At 43.0% G+C, this 22,657-nt stretch overlaps 1 protein-coding gene across 1 annotated transcript in view; it reads right to left on the reverse strand.

Annotated features, from left to right (window-relative positions):
* EFL1 (elongation factor like GTPase 1) overlaps positions 1-22,657 on the reverse strand; it is a 266,637-nt gene that overhangs the window by 179,026 nt on the left and 64,954 nt on the right. The window lies entirely within an intron of this gene.

The raw sequence follows: 22,657 nt of genomic DNA on the forward strand, positions 1-22,657 counted from the left end.
GAGAGAGGGGAAAGAGCGGGGGGAGAGAGGGGAAAGAGCGGGGGGAGAGAGGGGAAAGAGCGGGGGGAGAGAGGGGAGACTGAGCCAGAGGTTCTTACCATTATTTGCCACAACCAGTCTTCTCACTGGAGACTCCGCCTCAAGTTCCCATGTGTCTGTGTACCCTAAGCGTACCCACACAGCTGGGTACGCTTAGAGAAAGTGCAGCAACAGCACAATTACAATTAGAACAAAAAGCTGAGGGCGGGCGGAATTAACTGTTAACGCCCACTAAGAGGAAAGGAGCTAGAGGCAGGGCTGTCGTTCTCTGAGATTTTAAATGATTTTATCAACACTGTGCTGCGACTTTGAAAATCTGGAATACTGCTAATGGAGTAAAAGGTAAGGAGTGTGTTTATTTGCCCTTAGGTCATAATTTTAATATCCTTTAATATCCAAATTCCGCTATAAAATATAACATACAGTAGATACTTTTACAAAGGTAGACCCTAAAGAACACCAAGGCCACATTAACAAGAAAAGGTATGTTTGTGGTTCTATAACAGTGTAAAAAAGAAATTAAAAAGTCAGCCTTCCTTTCTTTGAGGTAGGGTCAAGCAAGGGAACCCTGCATGTCAAAATACTGCAGAAAATCTGAAACATGCTGAAGCTCTGTCATTTTTATGGAACGCTCAGTGGCCCCAAACCAGTTAAAATGTTCTATGCTAGCAGATTAAATAAGGGACAGTTTGGCAATTATGTGAAAAATAAGAAAGAAAGAAAATGGCAACATGAAAGCAGAGGCCGAAGCCTGAATAAAGAGGCAGTGTGCATTACTGTCAAGCCACGGAAGAATATTACAAACACCTAGTAAAGCAGATGAAGTAAAAACACATGTATATTAAATGTCCCTTTTATTGCATTAAAAATACCCTGCATGCCTTTCCAAGCCAAGGTGTTTAGCATGACATATATAAAGCACAGCCTGATCATTTTTCCAGGTGCCATAAAACTAGAAACATGAAAGGGAACAGTATGAAAAGCAATACAGAAACAAAAATGGACTGACTGCTTAAACCAGCATGAGGTGCATTCTACTGAACTCATGTGACTTGAGGCTTGTCAATATGTACAAGTCACAATTAAATGTCTCACAATTAGTTTGCCAATTATCAATGTACTATAAATTTGTAGCCTCACTTTAGCAAGAGTCACTTTGTGATTTTTTTTTTTTTTTTTAAGAAAGCATTGTGGCAAGAGTCACTTTATGTCACAAGTTTCTAGTGAACTGATAGGATGAATATTAATGAATTCCACAACATGCCTGCTTCCTCTGTCTATAAATTACATATTTGTTTTACATTTCCAACTTGTCTAGGACTGCTTCATGTACTGGGACAGGAGGGCCCCTTCCACAGCTTACAGGACCGCAACCTGGATTTTTTTGGCCAGACGGTTGGACTTCAGTTCAGACAACAATGGGATAGGGGTGAAATCTGCTTTCCCAAATAGACTTTAGAAGTTACCATTCTTACACAAAGAGAAGCCAAGCAAAAAAGGTGATTTGTTGTTCAGCCATAACTTATTTTTTTCTAAGTTTTAGATACAGTGTGGAATTGTCAGAACCCCTATTGTGTTTTTACTGCTATCCAGTGGTCTGCTAGAGAACTTTCCCCTAAGGATATCTCCAATAGCAACACAAACAGACATGAAAAAGCTTTTTTAAGGTGATCATACACTTATCAAATTTCAGCTGATTCCCAATGACTCAGGAAATTTGGCCAGTATGTGGCCTCGCGCCTCCATCTATTCCCCCTGCTGCAGTGACGTGCTGTGCCTCCTGTGCTGGGTGAGGCATCCCCCAGCCCACCGAAGCTATGCCCCCATCCCGCTGAAGCCCCGCCCCTAGCTCAGTAACCGAGCTGTGTGCTTTCTTTCTTTGATTGGACAGCTTGGACCAATGGCGCTTTGCCATTGGTCCAAGCCATCCACAGAGCTCAAGCCTCTAACACAGAGTAGAGGCTTTGACAGCTCTTGCCTCACCAAGTTAGGTTACTCAAGCAGTGGGGAAGCCCGCTGCTGTGTAACCTAACTACCTGTCAAAAGCCAGATGCAGCGCTGCCTGTAATTAGCAGGCAGCGCTCCGTCCATGACAGGTTACACAGCGAGGAGGCTTTCCCTGCTCTGTAACCTGTAACAAGCCGATCTGAATGGAGAAAAAGCTGTCAGCTTCAGACTTGAAGCCAACACCATTTTTTCTTCATAATACTAGGTGAGGCTCTGCCTCACCTGCATGACCGCACGTCCCTGCCCTGCTGTGGCCGAAGAAGAAAATACCATCAGTGTATGGCCTGCTTTAGAGAGAACAAGAAGACTAGAACTGCTGTCAGATATTTATTCCCTTTTGAAGTTTTTCCCTCACTTCCTGTCTAGCCAAACCATTGTCACCAGGGCAGGGGTTTTAATCCTTTCCAGAAAGAGAAAAAAAAGAAAAAGTTTTGGTTTGGCATACACTTTAACTGGGAATCCTGTAACACAACAAAGTACACAGAAGACCAAATCTGATGGTAAGCAACAAAATGATTTGGTCCAATCAATTTCTATGTAAATATATGCTGAGCTTTCTACAACATGGCACCCTAAATACTGCAATGATCTTTTGACAATGTTACATTTATCAACATTGTTTCCGGGATAGAGAAACATAAATCGGTACCTTTCCAAAGAAATGCAAAGTGTTCTAACCCTTTATTGTTTTTACAATCCTACTTTGTGTATGGAATAACAGTTTTCAAAAAAGCTACTCAACATTAAAGATGAAATCTATTTATTTTGTCTAAATGTGCCACTTTTAAAATAATTTAAAAAAATTACTTTGAAATAAAATCTGCAATGCTCATCCAAAGTGCCTTAAAGTGACACTAAACTCCAGAGTTAAATCTTAACAATTATTTAAGTACCCTAAAGTATTACTAAAGGCAGGGCATTTTTTACCTTAATTAATTCTATGTATTAAGGTAAAGAACGCCCAGTACCTTACGGTGTCGTCCCTCCCCCGCCCACTTACCTGTCAGCGCCGCTGGTCACTGCTACAGGTCCGCGAAGCGATTCTTCGTCCGAACTTCCTGGTTGTGAGGCAGGAGATTGAGGGCAGAGGAGCCATAGGCTCCTTCAGCCCTCAATAAACCTGTTGGGCCGAGAGGAGGGGCATGGCCTGCCACAGGGCTGCCTGTTTCTATGGACGCACACAGCCACTTGCAGGCACGGCCAGGAGCGAGCACGCACAGGTGCCTTCACAGCAGCTGTTTAGCTTATGGCGGGGGGAGAGCGCTGCGGGGACCCACTAGAGAACCAGGAATGGAAGATTTTTAGTTTAAAACTAATCGGTTTTAAAGGTATGGGCCTCCTCTTTATATAAAAAAAAAAGAATATTGAAGCTTTAATATCGTGTTAACTATTAACAAAATGTATCTTATTTGAGTATCACACAGCTGCAGATCCTCAAATCATCTCTGAATTGGTGCTCACACTATTCTTCCTTTTGGAGGGTGGCTACTTTTGTTCCCCATAGTCCCTCTGTGTGTTGTAAAGTAGCCACCATGCCAAGCTCACTCCTGTGATGGACTATAATATCACGTTTAGTTAGCTATTTTGTATTGAAGTTATAGTCTATCATTGGAGTGAGCTTGGAGCTGTGGCTACTTTACAGCACACATAGGGACCATGGGGAACAAAAGTAGCCATCTTCCAGAATGATGAACAGTGTCAGCACCAATTCAGGCCATTTTTCAGTATTTAGTGCTATCAAATTACAGTGACAGGTCCTCTTTATGGAGACATCAGGGGTCTAAAAGACCCCTAATGTCACCTAAGGAACCCCATAGTAGCTGATAAGGCAGAGATAAGGCAGAGATCTGCTTCACCAGCTTCTATCCGGCTTCTGTAACCGGAGAGTGACAGCTGAATGTGGAAGTGATGTAATAAACATCACTTCCAGCATTCACAGAACAGGGAGGAGATCGGAGGGAGATAGTGTACTGATCTCCCTCCATTCTCCCTGCACAGAGCCACAATACCAGTCCCCGAGCCTGCACAGAGCACAGGGAGCCCGGGATCGCGGCAGCGACAACATCGGCGTAAGAGAAGGGGAGAACCCACGAAGGTTCCATATACAAGAAATCAGGCGTCTCTACTTACGCAAGACCGCTTGCATGTACACAGCCACTGCTGGCTGTTTCAAATTTTGACAGTTTCCAGCTCATGTGAGGGCAGAAAGGACATTTTAAGACGCTCACCTGCATCTATAAGGCTCCCGTCCGGGCCGTTTTTCTACGTTCGGCGGATGGGAAGTGATTAAGGATCTACAGCTGAGTGATACACAAATATGCTACATTTTAATAGTTAGGGCATTTGAATGCATTTTTACAATTTAACTCCTGAGTTTAGTGTCACTTTAAAGTGCCCACTTTCATATGACATTTATCAGGAAAACAGTTGATTGGTCAACATAAGCTTGACAGTGAGACTGTCTGACCATTCCATTCCATGGACAATACAAAGGTGCATGTTCATGGTACCATCATTCTAAAACAATGTGTTCTGCTTGTTAAATGATGTTCAACCACTATCTAATATCTACAACTAACTCTAATTCAGAACAAAACTGATCTGTATTTTGCTTCCTGGAAGATATAGTAATAAAACAATGCAAACCATACTGTCCACAATTGTAATGAATTAATAAAAAACAGAACTTAACACTACATAACTTTTTTTTAAATGATTAGCAATTGTAAGAAGCCACTTTCTTGGTGTGCCATCAAACACTCATTCTGCCTCTGTCTCTAAGAATGCTTAGTCTAATCCCCTTACATTGGCATACAAACAAAACTCAGTGTTGAGCACAAACAATATATAGATGAATAAAATCAATACATCATTTAGTGAACCTACGCATGTAATAAAAATGGTTCAGCAACATCACTACTGAACGCTGCAAATGTAGTTTACGGCCAGCAATTTATTTAGAGGTTTTGACAAAAACAAATTACATTTCTTCTATAGTAACACATGTCCCTTTCAGAATAAATGAATCTGTATGCACTCAGATGGACATCAAAGGGACCACATGAAATGATGACATTTCTTTGTTTTCACTCCGCCATGAATGAGAAGATAAAAATAAATGGTAGGTGACACCATCCACAGTGAAAACACTGTCAGAACTTTCCAAGGTGCTCTGTAATCACTTTGTAAGAAAAGTTAAAAGTAGCATGATGAATGGTAGAGAAAACTGACAAATGCACCCGAGACAATAAAGTGCCTCCGCATCCTAAGAGACCCCTAGAAAAGTAAACAAAATCTAAAGAAAATTCCTTTAGGTTTGGAATACAGTTGACTGTTCTGAGTTGTTGATTTACACATGAAAAGGAGTAATAGTAATCTGATAAAAAAAAGAAAACAGCATTTCAACAGTTTCTGAAATAGTACAGAATGGTGAACATCTAATTACTACAGGTTCCCACAAATCCAGGTTTGAGATCTGAAACATGGAAGACAAAGGGGAAAATAACTGCTTCTTTGTTAAAAATACACACAAAGCATTTCCCCACACAGAAATGTCCCTTCATATCCTTCGGTTTAAAAACTGCCCATCAAATACGATCTGTGGTTTCCATGTGCAGTCTTGAACAGACCTGTTGCTACGCCTCACAGAAATTGTGCACTACTAAATACATTGCAATGCATGAGCTGAATCGTGGATGGCCTCATGGTAAATGATGGGTAGCAGTTTGAATATACTATTTCATGCATAGAATAGCAAAGCACATAAGTATGGATGGGCACTGATTTAGAGAAACTGCTTAGAAAATTAAAAAAATGTAAACACTATAGACAGTGCGGGAAAGACAGGGCTGCTTCCTATTTGTAAATGACTATGTCAATCATTTTCTTAAGCTATATTTTGGGCTTAATGTTTAAAACTATAGGAACATTGCCCATCAACAAACTCTGGTGCTTAATAAACCTATAAGAATTCAATATCCAGTAATATTCTGTGCATTTAGGAATATATCCAGATTTATTTTTTAAGTTAACTTAGCTAGCTACAACTAGCTCGCGGGGGAGTCTGTTCCACATTTTCACAGCTCTAACTGTGAAGAATACTTTCCGTATGCAAAGGTTAAACCTCTTTTCCTCCAGATGCAAAGCGTGCCCCCTTATCCTTTGCAGTGACCTTAAAGTGAATAATTTGGCACCAAGTAACCCAGGAATAGTGTTTAAGAGCTGTGACCACAGCTGTGCTATTGGAAGGATAGTGTTTTGATTAGACTGCTTAATGCACATGTGTTTCTTCTGAAATCAATGGAAATGTGTCACGATCTGGGTAACAGGGCACTAGGGCACAAGAACTCCGGGTTTTCCGGAGCGTGTTGGAGTCAAGGACTGGAGTTATATTTGGGATATAGGTCACAGGGGACTTAGAAATTAGGAGTCTGTGCATCATCAGGGATGTACTAGAGGTGAAGAGTGTAAGAAGAGCTGGGTCTTCTACAGAGCCTCCAATGGTGAGGATGATTGTGCGGCCGGACACGTTCCAGGTTGCGGCCCTCTAACATACCTGCAGGGACTCAAGAGGGTTAGTGGCAGCACTGGGGTATAGAATACAGAAACATTTAGGAAAGAAACCTAAAGCCAAGAAGTATAGGATAGTCACTGTGCAGACAAGAAGAGACACAAATAAAGGTGCAAAACACACAGCACAAGATACACCAAAGAGGGAAGCAATGCAGGAACACTGGAGACAGTGGCACATAGGGAGGGTAAATAGCAAAAGGTTAACTAGGAGCTACAGGATACACAGAAGATACACACAAGGAGCAGGACAAAGTGGTGAATGCACACAGGGAGTGTTTTTCTTACAAAGAGGAATTGAACACAGATACAAGGAACGGGGAGCACCGAAGAACAGGAGAAAACATGTGCGACACTGAGGTGAGATACATAAATACCGTACACTGGAGAAAGGCAGGAAGATGTACAGATAATCCAAGTAGATAGGGGGAAGGCTGACACACAGGGGTTGGAGTGCAGGGACACAGAATCAGTAAAGCAATGCAGGAAGTATAGACAGAACAAATAGAAACTTAGTAAATAACTAGAACTCTGAGAATAAGGCAGGGAATATAGCCAAACAGAGAATCCAATGGGGTACACAGGAAGCAGAAGCACAGAGATCCAAGAGAGTGAAGGGAATGCCAATCACAGAAATCACTAGGAACATGAGGGGTCCAACACAAGGGATTAGACTTGTTCCTCGAACCCAGAACAACAAGTGAGTTAAGACTAAATAAGGGTGGAGGAGTGCAGATTGATGGCAAGCCTTGTGAAACCCCATAGGCTGACCAGGGACCAAAGGGAAAATCCGGCACGGATTCCCAGACATTGCGACAAAATGAATAAAACCGTATATGTTGTCACAATTATTTTTATTAATAGGAAAATTAATGCACTTAAAAACTGGTGAATGTGAAAGCAGCCTAAAGGAAAGTGCATTTATCCTTCTTGCCTAGCTTCTCTGGCCTACAGTAAGCACCCTCCCATGTCCTAATCTCAGAGCTGCAGCTTGGCACCATGTTGTCACACCCCCATTCAAAGCTCCCTTTCCCCGCATTATCAGTGTCCATAGAATCCCATGTGGCTTTCACCTGAGCATCTTCAGCCTTGGGAGATGGTCCCATAAGAGTTTATCAGGATTAAATATGCAGGTGTGGCAGGGAAATGGGTGAGTTGATAATATTGTGCAGGTCACAGCACTTTCTGTAAAAGTGTACTTTTTCATGACGTTGTATTTGCACGAATATTCTCTATATATTTTGTTTTTACCATGGCAAGTAGAATCCAATGTTCTGACAGGTTTAGCAAACTGCAGCAGCTGAAGATTGAAATGTATAGCTATTTTGTAATCACATAAAATTGTGTATATCAATTTTTTACATTATTTTTTTGGTTAGAGCAATGGAGTTTTCCTTCAACAGCTCTTGAACAGATATTTATATTGCAACATACTTGCTGTGGTTTCCACAGACCACATGGGTCATGATCCCAAAATACTTTTTCAGTTTCTGTAAAATAAAATACTAAGATAAGTTATAAATAAAAATATATATTATTGAATGTTTACAAAAAATCCTAGAGTGTATGATGCCCTCGAGGACTAGAGCTCTACAGTCCTTGCCTACAGCGTGGCAAACTGTAATTTCAATCAATACTTCAACCCTGGTGTCTGAATATCGGCTAAATTATGTAAGATCCTCTGGACTACTGAGTTTCAATAGGGCATGCACAGAAATGCTCACCCTGCACTTGGTATACAATACTTACTAATGAGAAAGTAAAACATTTGACAGTATCTTTATGCTTAAGATAGACAGTTAGGAGGGACTTCCGGTAGCGGCGCCTGATGCACTAGACGAGCGGCTCCCAGCTCCGTCCCGCCATCCGCTAACGAACACTCACAGGAACTTCGTCCGCCGTTTGCAGGTCCCCAGCAGCTTGCCGCCCGCTCCCCCGTCATGGACAGATATCTGGAACGCCAACCGAGAGCCCTTACAGGGACTCCGCCAGATCCGATGTACTGCAGCATGACGAGGACACAGGCATGTGAGAGGCTGAGTCAGATTCTCCATTGCCTGACGCCCCGTCAAAGACTATGTGCTGATTGCATCAGAGGTGACCAAACACATTCAAGCTGATATAGCTAAAATCATTGCGGACACTGCAGTTGCACCTGGGCAAGTTAAATGCACTAAACTACACGCATAAACGCCATGGAACAACGCATTAGTAATGTGGAGGATGACGCTGCTGATTCACATCGTGCATACGGTGACATGGCCAAACGCATCCATCACCTGCAGGATAAGGTGGATGATTTAGAAAACCGCTCCAGGCGCAATAATCTGCGGATAATTGGCATCCCAGAATCAGTGAAACCCATTGACCTGAGGGCGTTATGCGCAGCCGCCATACCCAAAGCCTTGGGCTTATCCACAGCATACAAGGTTAAGAGGGCGCACAGGTTGGGACCCCCTAGAGATGATGCCAAACCAAGGCCTGTGCTAGTACGCTACCTCAACTACTATGATAAACAAAATATTTTCCAAACCAATCTTGTGGTGGATGGCTTAAGGCTGCTACCTTCTGCGGATTACTCTATGGAAACATCTAAAATGAGAAAATCATTCCATGAGGTTTGCCAATCACTGGTTCATCACCGCATAAAATTCGCTCTGCAATATCCGGCAGTGCTCCGCTTCTCCACGGAGGATGGGAAAGCATGGCGTTTCACCTCTGCAGCACAAGCCCAAAGGTTCCTCGACTCCTGGGTTGAAAAACACATCCTTCTCATCCCCATCCAAAAGCCTTCCCCGGAAGAAGAAGGCCTGAGAGCCCCTGAAGGGGTAAGGTTTTTTTAATCTTCATACTCATGGAGGGGATAGGTGCTGCTGCGGCGCGGAAGTTCCGGGCCTGGAGGTTGATCTTCTGCAGGTACTTTGCACCTACTTCGTTATTTTGTTATTTTTTTTCTTAAATCGTTCCTCCGTTGATGGATGGCGGGACGGCGCGATCTACATGTTCGTTGAGCGCCCATATGCTGACGCAACCTCGTGAAGGGCGACCTTGCTATCGCGTGTGGTCAGTCTCACTTCGCTCGCATCAGGAAAAAAGGTAGTCACACACTATGTATGTTTCTTTTTTTGTGTTCCTGTTTTTTGTACTTTTTAACCAACACACTCATGGAGTACATCTTCTTCAATTTCGTATCCTGCCCCCATGGGGTTGGGACCACGACCCCCTTCCCGATGGGTCACCCCTTCTTCCTTCTACACCTCAAACGGTGCATACGCCACTTATGCTACAGGGCATCTTTGGGAGCACTGGGACGCCCGCAAGAGCCCCTCCCTGTTGTCAGCAATTATCTCCAGATAGCATCTACACCCCACTGTGGCTGTTATGGGACCCACCCTGAACATGGTTACCTGGAATGTTAAGGGACTGAGATACCCTAACAAAACGACGCCAGATTCTGCGTCATCTCCACAAGATGAAGGTGGACATCGCCCTTCTCCAGGAAACCCACCTTAGAGAGCAAGATATTCCACGCATGCGACAATCCTGGGTGGGCACGGCCATTGGTGCTCCAGCTGCAGGGAAATCGGCTGGGGTGGTCACCCTTATCAATAAGTCACTGGCGCACTCAATCACCTTCCACAGTTTTGACCAGGTCAACGGTAGATGGTCTATGCTTTCCCTGCAAGTGGGATCCCACACACTGCACCTCTGGAATGTGTATGGCCCCAACACGGACAACAAGTAATTTCTGGATCACCTTATGTCACAAAGTTCAACGCTCCCACCTTCCCCATTGCTCCTTATTGGCGGAGATTTTAACGCTACACCATCCACTCAGGAGGACCGATCGTGGGAAGCCCCACCCGCGACTTCCTATCGCAATCTCCAGGACACACGCTTGGCCACTTGGATTGAGTTGACAGGCCATACAGACACCTGGAGAAACCTACACCCTCTGGAAAGAGACTTTACCCACTTTTCCCATTCTCACAGCTCATTGTCCCGTATAGACCTTTTTTTTGCCTCTTCTTCCCTGTTGTCCAAACTGGACTCTGTGACTGTCAAGGATATGGTGATCTCGGATCACGCACCAGTGCTGCTTACTCTACATAATATTGGTGTGCCTAGTCACCCCATCATTTGGAGGTTCCCCTACTACTTAGCAAAGGATGAAGTATTCCAGGCAGGGCTTCAAAAATGGTGGAGTGACTACGCTGTTGATAATGCTGCTCATGTGTCTGATCCTGTATTGTTTTGGGAGACCGCAAAGGCGGTTTTGAGAGGTCGTATACTGGCGTATGCTACTTTAAAGAAAAGTCTGGTCAGGAGACGGTACGTGGAGGCGAGCGAGGCAGCCAGGCGGTCTTACCTTGACTAGAAAACTGACCCTTCCCCGACGCACAGGTCGGCTTGGCTGGCGGCCAAACAGGCATGTGATCATTGGTTACACCAACATGACCTGATGCTTAGAAACCCAGCCGATCTGGCGCTCTTCAAATCTGGCAACAAGTCGGGCAAATTGTTAGTGAATCTGGCCCGTGGTGGGCGATCTGGCTCCCACATTCTACAACTTAAAGATGAAAAGGGGGTGGTTCCCTCTGACCCTTCCTCGGTAGGCGATATCTTTAGCGAATTTTACAAGAAACTATACGGTCCCGAGCAGGGAGACTTGCCCGCCGGTGCTCAATTTTTAGATTCCCTAAAGCTGCCCTCTCTGTCTGCTGAGGACCTCGACTTGCTTAACAGCGATATCACTCTGACAGAAATTTTGGCGGTCATCAAACACTCCCCCTTATGCAAAGCTCCCGGCCTCGACGGTTACTCTGCAGAATTCTACCGACTGATGGCCACTGATATAGCTCCTACTTTAGAAGCCCTATACCAAGGCATAATGACCCGCAAGATATACCCCCCACTTTTAATGATGCATATATTATCTTATTGCCCAAGAAAGACAAAGACCCTTTGCAGGCTGGCTCCTACTGACCCATCTCCCTCCTCAACTTGGATGCCAAAATGCTATCTAAAATCTTATCCAATAGACTGGCAGCCGTGCTACCGAAACTGATATCTCCTGACCAGGTGGGTTTTGTTGCAGGTCAGTCAGCTGTGTCGAATATACGCAAAATTCTCATGGTTCTAGAAGACCACAGGCTGAACCTGCCTTCTTCGCATTCTATGGCTCTTTTATCATTGGATGCGGAGAAAGCTTTTGACAATGTTAATTGGCAGTGGCTATCCATGGTTATGCAACGTATCGGATTCTCAGGTTCATTTTGGAGTTTTATTACCACTATCTACACGTCTCCTCAGGCACGCATACTTACCCCATCACCTGTGTCCCGCCCGTTCAAATTGCACAAGGGAACGAGGCAAGGTTGCCCACTGTTCCCTTTGCTCTTCAATCTGGCCCTGGAACCGTTATCCAGATCCCTTTCATCCTCCACGACATTCCAGGGTTGTCAAATGGGACCTCACGAGGTTAAGCTGGCCCTGTCGGACTCATCCTCACAGGTTCCTGACGTGCTCCGGCTCATAAGACATTATGGTTCGTTCTCGGGTCTTAACTGTCACAAAAGTGAACTTTTACTATTGTCTCCTGGTGAATCCATTGACACATCCCAATGGCCTTCCTGAACTCTCCATACACGTTCAGAGGCGTTCTATAACTTATTTAGGTATCCATATATCCAGCAGGGCAACCGACCTATATCACCTAAACTATATCCCCTTGTTTAAGAAGATTATACAGGAACTGCATAAATGGCGTGACCTTCCTCTTTCTATTCTGGGCAGATGCCATTTGGTCCGCATGATCAGCTTTGCAAGGCTGTTGTACCCTATGCAGACGCTACCTCTGCTTATTAAACACAAAGATATCCGTATGTTGTACAAAGCATTTGCTACTTTTACAGACCCACGCCTGGATCAGGCGTATGGTAAATTCCTGGTCTCTTCCAGGTGTTCTCCACACTCCGTGGAAAGCTCTTCCCGCACTCATCAAGACTAACATCCTTCTGAGGGACACCATAATTGCATGGATGGAGGTCAGGAAATTGTATGGGATCCCTGGGGTGGTTTCCCCTTTGATGCCGCTGGTATCCTCCCCGGCATTTATCCCAGGCCGAGAACCCAGGGTTTTCTCATATTGGAAAACAAGGGGTATCTGCATTCTGCAGGACCTGCTGTCACCTCAAGGTGTGTGCAAACAGTTCAGGGACCTTCAAACAGCCCTTGGGATCCCAGATAAACACTTCCTGCAATACGCCCAGGTCCGCCACTTCATGCAAACCAACCTCCCTACACCATGGTCTATGACAACGCATACGTCGTTTTACAGACTCTTAGCCTCACCCGCACAGAAGGTATCTCTCTCTACCATTTTGTCAAGCATCAGATCCTCGACTACCTGTGCCTCTTCCCCAGTGTTTCCCAGACATGTCCATAGATGGGCGACGTTTCTCCAGCTACCCTGTTTCCCCGAAAATAAGACCTAGTACTTTTTTGGGGAACTGCTAAAATATAAGACCTACCCCGAAAATAAGACCTAGTTGTGACCATTCTCAGGGCCGGTGGTGGCATAAGGGGGAACTTGAAGAGCTGCAGGAGAGAATCAGCGTTGCTAATGAAGGCAGCGCTAGAGGAAGCGAGGCGGCAGCACAGGGACCAGAGCCGCATAAGCCGATGCCTCCTCTATAGCGCCGGCTCCTGTCACCGGCGGAGTGATACCAAATGCACTCCGCCGGTGAGGAATTGATAGTGAAATTGCGTTTCGCTCATTCTGGCCAGCAATTGGTTACCAAATTGCTCTTGGAAAGGTACGGCACCGCCGATTGCCCTGATCACCCTATTCTTAACTTTGCCATTTTGGGTGATTTAAATTTGGATTTGCGTTAACTTTGGATTGTTATACATTAAAAAAAAATAAGAAATACCCCGAAAATAAGACCTAGCGCGTTTTTTTGCGTCAAAAAAAATATAAGACAGTGTCTTATTTTCGGGGAAACACGTTACCAGTGGAGGAGACGGATCACTTGCTCCTTAGTGGTTGGTTATCACTTAGGAGGTCCATCATCTGTGAAACATGGAGGGAGATTCAGTTCAAATTGGTACACAGAGCCTTTTATGCATTCAATCTGAGGTTTGCATGCACCCCACCACATTGGCTAACAGCTTGCCCTAAGTGTCACGCCAGTAACCCCGATCTAGACCACCTGATATGGCACTGCCCCACTATTCAACAATTGTGGTCTGCGGTTTTGTCCTTCATGCATAGCAATACAAGGAACCAGAGATCCTGTTCTCCGGCCCTGTGTTTATTCCACGCTATACCCTCGTCCTCCTCTGCTTCAACGTTAGAATACCCTTCCCGGTGGAAACACCTGTGTCTGCTGGCAGCAAAAAAGACGATACTGATAAATTGGTTGCTTCCCTCTCCACCTACCTTAGTGACGCTGAAGGAACTCCTTCACAAACTGATGACATTAGACAAATTAGAGGACCAATTCACTCAGGAACAGAACGCAAAATTTTAATACGTGGTCCTCATTCTTTCTGTCTGAGTTGGCGCCCTGTTCCAATACACAAAATGGTACCTAGAGACAAAATTAGCCGGGTCATTGGGACCCTTGGATGCTATCTAAGAAGCCTTGGGGATATCAATCAATCCCTTCATGATACTTACTGCAGTGTAGAGCTGCAGCTAACGATTATTTTCAAAATCGATTAGTTAGCCGATTATTAAGTTCAGTATACATTAATGTGATCCTTGGGCAGGAGTACGTTATAATACAGTGGCAGCTTGGGGACACTGAGGTCCTTACAAAGCGAGTGTGTTGGCTGCTGGTTTATAGACCCAATGGTCATTGTTTATGTGTTAGCCTTACTCTGCTATGCAAATGTTTTTGACGCCCGTAGGACGGGTTATATTTGTACTTTTGTATTTTTATACACTAATAAAAATCATATGCTTAAAAAAAAAAGATAGACAGTTATATTTTCAGGGTGCACTTCTGGACTGTACTATCGACATAAAAATAGACCTGGAAAAAAAATTCTGCTTACAGACAAAAAACACTGTCTGCACTAAAAATGTATGGGTGTTAGGCCGGAGTACAAAAACTTATTTCTAGTAAAACGTCTATACCTCATAAACAAAAAAACAATTGATTTGGTCAGGAAAGGAAAGAAAACCTTAAATCATTCAATTAAATGTAAAGTAACAGGACAAGCCTCAATTATAACGGTCAATTCCCTGAATAGAAGTTTAAATAACGTCTACCATGATTTAGGCATGTTAAAATTACTTCCAAAAATTCTGAATATTGAAGGTTAATAATATACAATCAGTTCACCAGCCAAGCAGCAGCTTTTGAAGCAATTCCAAGAACAAACGAATAAAACACAAGTTTTTCTAACTTTCAAAGCCAGTCACTAAAGTTCAAGCATTTTCCCCTTAAGTTTAATTGTAAAAAACAAAGATGCCATTTCCAAATGGACAATAAACACAGAACAGACCACACGTAATGGGATGAAAACAGATCTAATATTTTTTTTACAGGATTAGGGCACTTTTAGTGCTTGCGTGGGTTTCATGCACATTCCTCTAGTATTTCTGTAATTTACAGATTTACCTGTTAGTCTCAGATGTGTAAACTGACCAACCCTGAACAGCCTCTTGTCGGTTTTGCACCTTGCACCATTGTGTACCCCACCTAAACTCTGGTTGCTTTAACCGTACTGCAGCTTGTCAACCTGTTGACAGGTTTTCCATTGTAATCAAAAGGGGGAAGCAAACAATCAAGGAAGTCCTGTAAAGGGTATAATCTGACAACTGGTAATTAAATAACTGCTTATGATTAAATATTTGAAACAGTTTTTTTTTTAAGCCAGTGGTGTTAAGGGTTAATTTAACAAACCCAAAAACAATGGTAAAAACATCCCATTTTCCACGGTCAGCCGGCATACCAGATTGTGACTTGCCATACCTAGCCACTGACCCAAAATCCTATCCCACAGATGCCAGTAAAGCAAATCAGCCTTGCTAGGTTGTCTCTTAAAATGCAAATACTCGTAAAAGCAAACTTTAATAATTGTAACTAGGGATGCACCAATACGAATACTGGTATCACACTCGCCCAATGCTCCGATACTTACCCCGATACCGGAATTTCCAGTCAGAGGCAGTGCCACGAGGGAGCATGGAGCCGGCTTCCGGGAAGCCAGGCGGCGGGTCATGATCAACTTCCCCGCTTCCTGATTGGCTAGGAAGCTGGGTTCATGCTGCCTAGCAACACTGCGAGACAGGCTTCCTAACGTGCTGCCTAGCTCCCTGATTGGCCAGGAACCAGGCTGCCTCACAGTGTTGCGAGGGAATGTGAAGTTGTAATGCTTTCAATAGAACACCAACTTCCCAGGCAATCAGGAAGCCGGGCGACGGGTTATGACCCGCCACCTGGCTTCCCCATTAGCTGGGCCCTTGCTACCTGGGGATGCCGGTATCAGTATTTAGTATCGGTATTTAGTATCGGTGAGTACCGGAAAAAATATCGGTACTCGTATTTGATGCAGAAAAAAAATGGTATCGGTGCATCCCTAATTGTATCTTTTGAATTTTAAAATACTATACATTTTTCAACTGATGTTTCATATCTTATGTAGCTATAGGTATAAAATCTTTGTTTCACGAATTATGATTTAATTATGATTTGATACACAAAAATATGATTCTTAGAGTACTGTGGGTTATACCTTGATTAACAAACTCCTTATAGGACAAGCTCTATCTGAGGTATAAAATAAGGTATATAAAGGATTAGTCACTTGTCTAATTCATAATTTTTTTGTGTGTACTAGTCTGTACTAGCAGGAGTCTGGCAAAGTGTCTTTTACAACAGGAAAACAGGGTGTTAAAGCTCCACTTACTGGCGGGAACAACACTACATAATAATATCACTACATAATAATATTCATATGAATTTCACATTTACCTAGCTATAATTAGCTAGGGCTCAACTTTTACATATTAAATTGGGAAATTAAAAGAATCCTTTACTAACTCTGCACATAAATTTGAAGTACAAATTTGTATTTTGGACATAGTAGAGCCATTGATTAATGCAGAAAGTTTTGAGTTTAAGTGGTACCATTTATTAGCAAAGTTATTAAAGATGCAAGCTCTTGAGACCTGTTAGGTCCCTTCTTCAGACTTTATTATATAAAGCCTGAAGAAGGAAATTAACATGTCCTGAAAGTTTGCATCTTCAAAAAAGTAAGTTAGCTAATGAACGGTATCACTTAAACTCCAAACATTCTGCATATTTTGGATATGTACGCAGTAATATGTACAATGAAAAACATATAGATTTATTATAAAGCAGATCTATAATAAAATGGGAAAAATGCTGCTGAAGGTTTCCTCTAGTGCATGTCAAAGGACCAAACATATGGTCGCATGAACCCTGTTAAAGTGATTATTCGTGAATCTAAACTGTAATCCTAAACTTCAACAGAGAATATATGGGGAAACCAAGGGATGGGGAGGGTCAGAAAGAAAAGGCTCTAGGAGCTCTCTATCTCTGACCAACAGCTAGCATGGAGCAGATGTATTACAGCAAGAACCAGGTATGCTGTCGCTCAGGGAGCATGCATTCAAATGCAACCCCTAAAGCAGGTGGATTGACATCCAGGAACATAGTTCCAGCCAGGTTCATGAAGTAAGTACCAACATGGGAGTACTGTGAAATTGGTTTACAGAGCTGCCTCATTCAGAGAATATGGTTTAGTTGATTTAATTCGGCAAAGCCTAATGGGGATGCCAAGGGACTGGTTCCCCCCATAAGGTCCACTCTGTTCCTGATTGACAGCAGGCTGTGGGTGGATTCCATAGCCAGTAGCAGGTTGACTATTGGCTATAGAATTGGCCCACTGCCTGCTGTCAATAAGTAGCAGAGTGGACCTGATAGGGAACTAATACTGCAGCACTTCCATCAGGCTCCACCCCCACTGTCAGCATCACTGGTTGTTAAGGAAGCTGATAGCTGTAGCCTACAGCATCCTTAACATACAGTACAAGTGCACAGAGCCTTATGGTGAAGCTGAGGTACTAGTATCCCATCAGATCCGCTCGGCTACTGATTTACGGCAGGCTGTGTGCCGCTTCTAAAGGCAATAGCCAAGCTGTTATTTGGTATGATATCCACCCACTGTCTGCTGTCAATCAGCAGCAGAGAAGAGATAATAGTGAACCAGTACCTCAGCATTCCCATTAGGCTCTGCCTACCCACTGTATAGGTCCTCGGCCAATGTGCCTGTCAAGCTTAGCGTTTCATATATATTTCAGCCTCAATGCACCACCACACCGCGGTGCTTGAGCCAAATTGATGTACCTGTTTCCAACAGGTACATGGATCTGGGACAGGCACTGACATTTGTCATGCAGATGCACACAAGAATTCTAAGGAGTGTTGTGGAAACTCTTTATGAATTCCCCCTGCATGTCATCTACAATAATGCAACAGCTGGAGCAAATGAGCCTTTAAACATCAGGGTGCGATGTTGCTGGAACTCAGGTGTGCCATTAAGTCTGTTATCTTCAGACTTGGAAACAAAAAGGAGATCACGTTTTCTTTATGAGTTGCTACTTCCACCCTGTCCCAGCTAATGAATCTATTAAAACACATTTTTATTTTAAGTCTCATAAACTCTGAACAGACCTGTTACAAAAGTCTACCAACTCAGCCAACACACTTAACTGTGGGATGAAGACTGCAAGAGGGCCAATAAAACTTAATTTGTATACACAGTACTGGAAACATTGCTCTACATATGTTATTGCACAGAGTTTTAGGTATGGTTAGCTCACTACACAAAATGTAACTCAGACGATTATACTATTAGTCATACTACATTTGAAGCATGCTGGTCCATAAAAGGTGCAAATATTGATAAAGGCACCTATTAAACTCCAAACTACGAGTCCTCCTAAAATTTACTGTGCAGGCAGACAAGATAATTTACTGTGGTCAGATCAATTCTTAAAATGCAACCCTTTCAATATATCATTGGACGCAATACAGCTTTTGAACACTAGTACATGAGATTATTCCCTCGAAGATCTTACTTTGAACCCACACATTAACGTGTATTCTTATATCTTAAAATTCTGATAGTTTATGTATTAGAGGGTTACATAAATATGCATGCACTTAACACACTTTTATCACCGAGGAAGGCCCCTCAAACCTGTCTACAGTGATCTATTACTTTTACAGCCACTGGGCCTGCAAACCTCTACTTACTTCCTACCTTGCACTGTGTCATCATACTGTCCTAAGGAAACAACTTGAACATTCTGTGCAAAGTACGGCCCAATAAAGTAATACATATAATTCAATTTACACATCTTCAAATGAAAGACTCAAGACTCAAAACCTCCTACACATAGCTGATAGAATTAGTAGCTTAACCACACTGTACGCAGGGCAAAATATATATTCAGCAACTAAAGCTGGCCATGCACCTATAGATTATCTGCAGATTTTCTTTGTTCAGATGGAAAAAGTGATTCCTCCATCTACTCTAAACTGTGTGGATGGAGGAATCTCCCACTGGGCCAAGCTTTAGTATCTTGCGAGTCAGCCCTGCTGGCTCTCAAAATACCTGAACAATCTGATTGGATGCAGGCATTGTTTAGGTATTTTGAGAGCCAGCGGGGCCGACTAGCAAGATACTGAAGCTTGGGCCAGAGGGAGATTCCTCCATCCACACAGTTTAGCATCGATGGAGGAATCTGTTGCACTTTTTCCATCTGGCCAAAGAAAATCTGCATATAATCTATAGGTGTATGGCCAGCTTAGTCTTCATAGAAATGTATAGAAAAGCTTTTGTTTATCCTGAAGTGTATCTTTAAGCACAACATTACAAAAGGATAAACCCTGTGAAAAAATCATAGAATGATGAGAATGAAAGTGGTAGGCTTACCTCTTACTGAAGTCCCTGAGAAGTAGAAGAAGCCACCATGTGATTACACCTACCAGCAACCACTCAACAGTTACATATTTTTGGTGGAGCAGATTTTAATTGTTTTATAATGACACCAGAGAATTTAGTTGGGCTGTTATTAGAAGTATGGTGATCATTATGACCCTATAGAGATTGTGTCATGGGGTCAAGTTATTTAGGGGACTTGTCTGTTTTTGCCAGAACAGTTTTCCATTAAAAGTTATGAAAAGAAAATGTATCAAAGCCACATGCATGAAGCACACTGACACGTGTTTTGATTCATTTCCGTCTGCCAAAAACATGCAAGTGCGAATGAGCTGTAATATCTCCTGGAAAGTGAAACCAGAGATGTGACAATTCCCACAATATTTAATCCCCAAACATGTACCCAGAGTTATAGAGTAAATTTCTAGTAAAGGAAAAACTGCACGGCATTAGAAAGAAATTTGCGAAAATAGGTTTGTCCAAAAGCAAACCATTTTAAATTCTAAAATAACCTTTATATACAAGTCACCAGCAACAACCTGTTCCATGGCTGTACGCTATGGAAGAAAAGGACAGACACTTAGAGCAGGAGGGGAGAATGTCATAGCTCGCCTCAGTCATGTGTAATAAGCCGACACCAGACTGAAAGGATACAGGTCTCATTCACAATCCCCCAGGAGTCATCTAGTGCTTCACAATGTTGGGAAAATTGCTGCATTTACTTAAATGCCCCCATTTCTCTAACTACCACTACGACAGCAGGCCTGATGTTATTTAAAGCCCAAACCAATTCTATTTTTTTTTCTGAGGTAATGGCTTATAAATGAGCTCTGGATTTTCTTTCCTTATTTTATTTCTTCTTTTCCTGTAAAGCGCAGCCGCCAATGATAAATGTTGTTATCGGTGTAAACACTTGGTTTTCCACACATTAAATGATACCAAGGCTTGTCTTAAAATTCAAGTGGTTTAAGAGAGATAATGGAATATAAATGAGGACGATTTTGTTTCTGAGATGAAATGACTGAATGTAGAATGTTTTGTAACCGCATTTACAAAAAAAATAATGGAAAGAAAAAGGAATGTTATCTACGAATTTGAATGAGAAAATCTTGAAAAGGCTTCCTAGAGCTGAGGCATTTCTATATCAGTCAGGAATGACAAGTCAGCCTCACCCGCTGAAGCCCTCTCAATACTGACATTAAGAGTTCTAAAGAATTTGCTGTACCTGCCTTCATTCACACCAGACAAAATAATAGCTGTGTAATGCCCTCATATCTGGCCCCTACACACTCAATATTTATTATTAATGTTTTCTATAAAGGGTCACCATAGGCAAAGAATAGCGACTGTTTTCCACTGATTGCTTAAAGTGCACAGATAGAAGCAGATAACATGTAGTTTATTGTTTGTTTAGAGAGTGTGACATTAAAGGAAACCTGTCAAGAAAGTAATATGAGGGCTGCCATTGCTGATTTCTTTTTAAGGGATAAGTGCACATTGAGATGAAAAATCAATACTGTCCTTCCCTTTCTGGCTTCCATCACAATAAAACAAAAACAAAGAAAAAACATACTTTTCACAACCCAGGCTGCTAGATGTTTACAAGCTCAGTACAGATCCAGCCGTCTTGCTCAGCTCCAGTTTGATGCATTCCTCAATTCTAATGCAGCCACAGTGCCAGAGATGGTAAAACCTGCACTGATGCTATGAAATTAATAGGCAGTCTACATCACAGGGGTACACTGTCCTTTTGAGGGTTTTTTTTTTTTCTTCAGGAGCTCCCTCATACCTTAAGGCCCCTTTCACACAGGCAGTATGATCTGGTCCACCTGTCAGTTTTTCAGGCAGACCAAACCAGATGCCCATTGCTAGTCTGTGGGCAGCCGTGTGTAAACAGACAGGCGTCCATCTACACCAATTAAGCCTGACCCCAGCCAGGTCCGAAAAAACAAACGGAACAGTATTCCGTTTCAAAGGACCTGTTCATGCTGGATGGGGGGGGGAATATGATGTAAACATGTCCGTTTACATCCGATTCCCAATAGACTGACATGGGATGCAGTCGTTTACATTTTTCCTCCAGCGCAAGACTGTATAGATATGGATGTCACAGTGGTGACATCTAATCTGTACCGCTCCGATCAAGAGGTAATCCGTGCATGGATTCCATCCTGATTACCCCATGTGAAAGGGGCCTTACAGCTGGTTGTGGTGCATTGACATGCATTTTGTTTAGGCGACTCACTCATTTTGAATGAGCTGCCAATGCACTGCAACAGACAAAAAAATGGGACCTGCACCATTTATAATGCAATTCAAAACAAAATGGCACTTCAGCGCACCTACAAAGTGTTAAGCTGCCTTATACAAATGGTAAAATGTATGCATTACTGCAACAGATAGGTGTAAACACTCACTTCTCTTCCCTTTTCTCCCCCACCCTCTTTGGGCTCTAGAAGCCCTGTCAGGAGAAGATACTTTGTGAACCACTAGCTCATATAATGAGAGAACAGGTTTAATTTTCTTTGGCTATATATAGATTAATCTTCCTCCCCCATTTCAAGCTTTGTTAGAGCAGGACCTGCAGTCAGAGACAGATGCAAAGCATAACATAAGTATCTGCTCCCTGTTTAGACCTGCGATCATAGCACCCAACAAAGTAAAGTATAACAGTGTCTACTTTTCTTGCGTCTCTCTGAATTAAATCGAATGGCATCTTAGAGATAGTGATGAGCCAAACACCCCCATGTTCGGTTCGAATTCGAACTTTCGAACATGGGAAAAGTTCAAACTCAAACTCAATGCAAGTCTATGGGGGTAGAACATTGAATTCGATACCAGACCCTTGATCCAAGCATTGACCTGGCAGGGCTGGAAAGGGAGGGGACGAGCGTGAGCCCCCCCTCCCATACCAAAGGGCACAGAGATGCAGCCCCTGCCCCCTTGTGAATGAGTAAGGGGTACTTGTACCCCTAACCATTCACTAAAGGGTTAAGTAAAAGAGGCCACAGCTAGCTCCGCCCAACTGTTTACAGTTGTAATAGGTGAGCCATGA

The sequence above is a fragment of the Nanorana parkeri genome, unplaced genomic scaffold (assembly GCF_000935625.1).
Source record: "Nanorana parkeri isolate BGI_ZX_2015 unplaced genomic scaffold, ASM93562v1 scaffold74, whole genome shotgun sequence".
Classification (NCBI taxonomy): Eukaryota; Metazoa; Chordata; class Amphibia; order Anura; family Dicroglossidae; genus Nanorana; species Nanorana parkeri.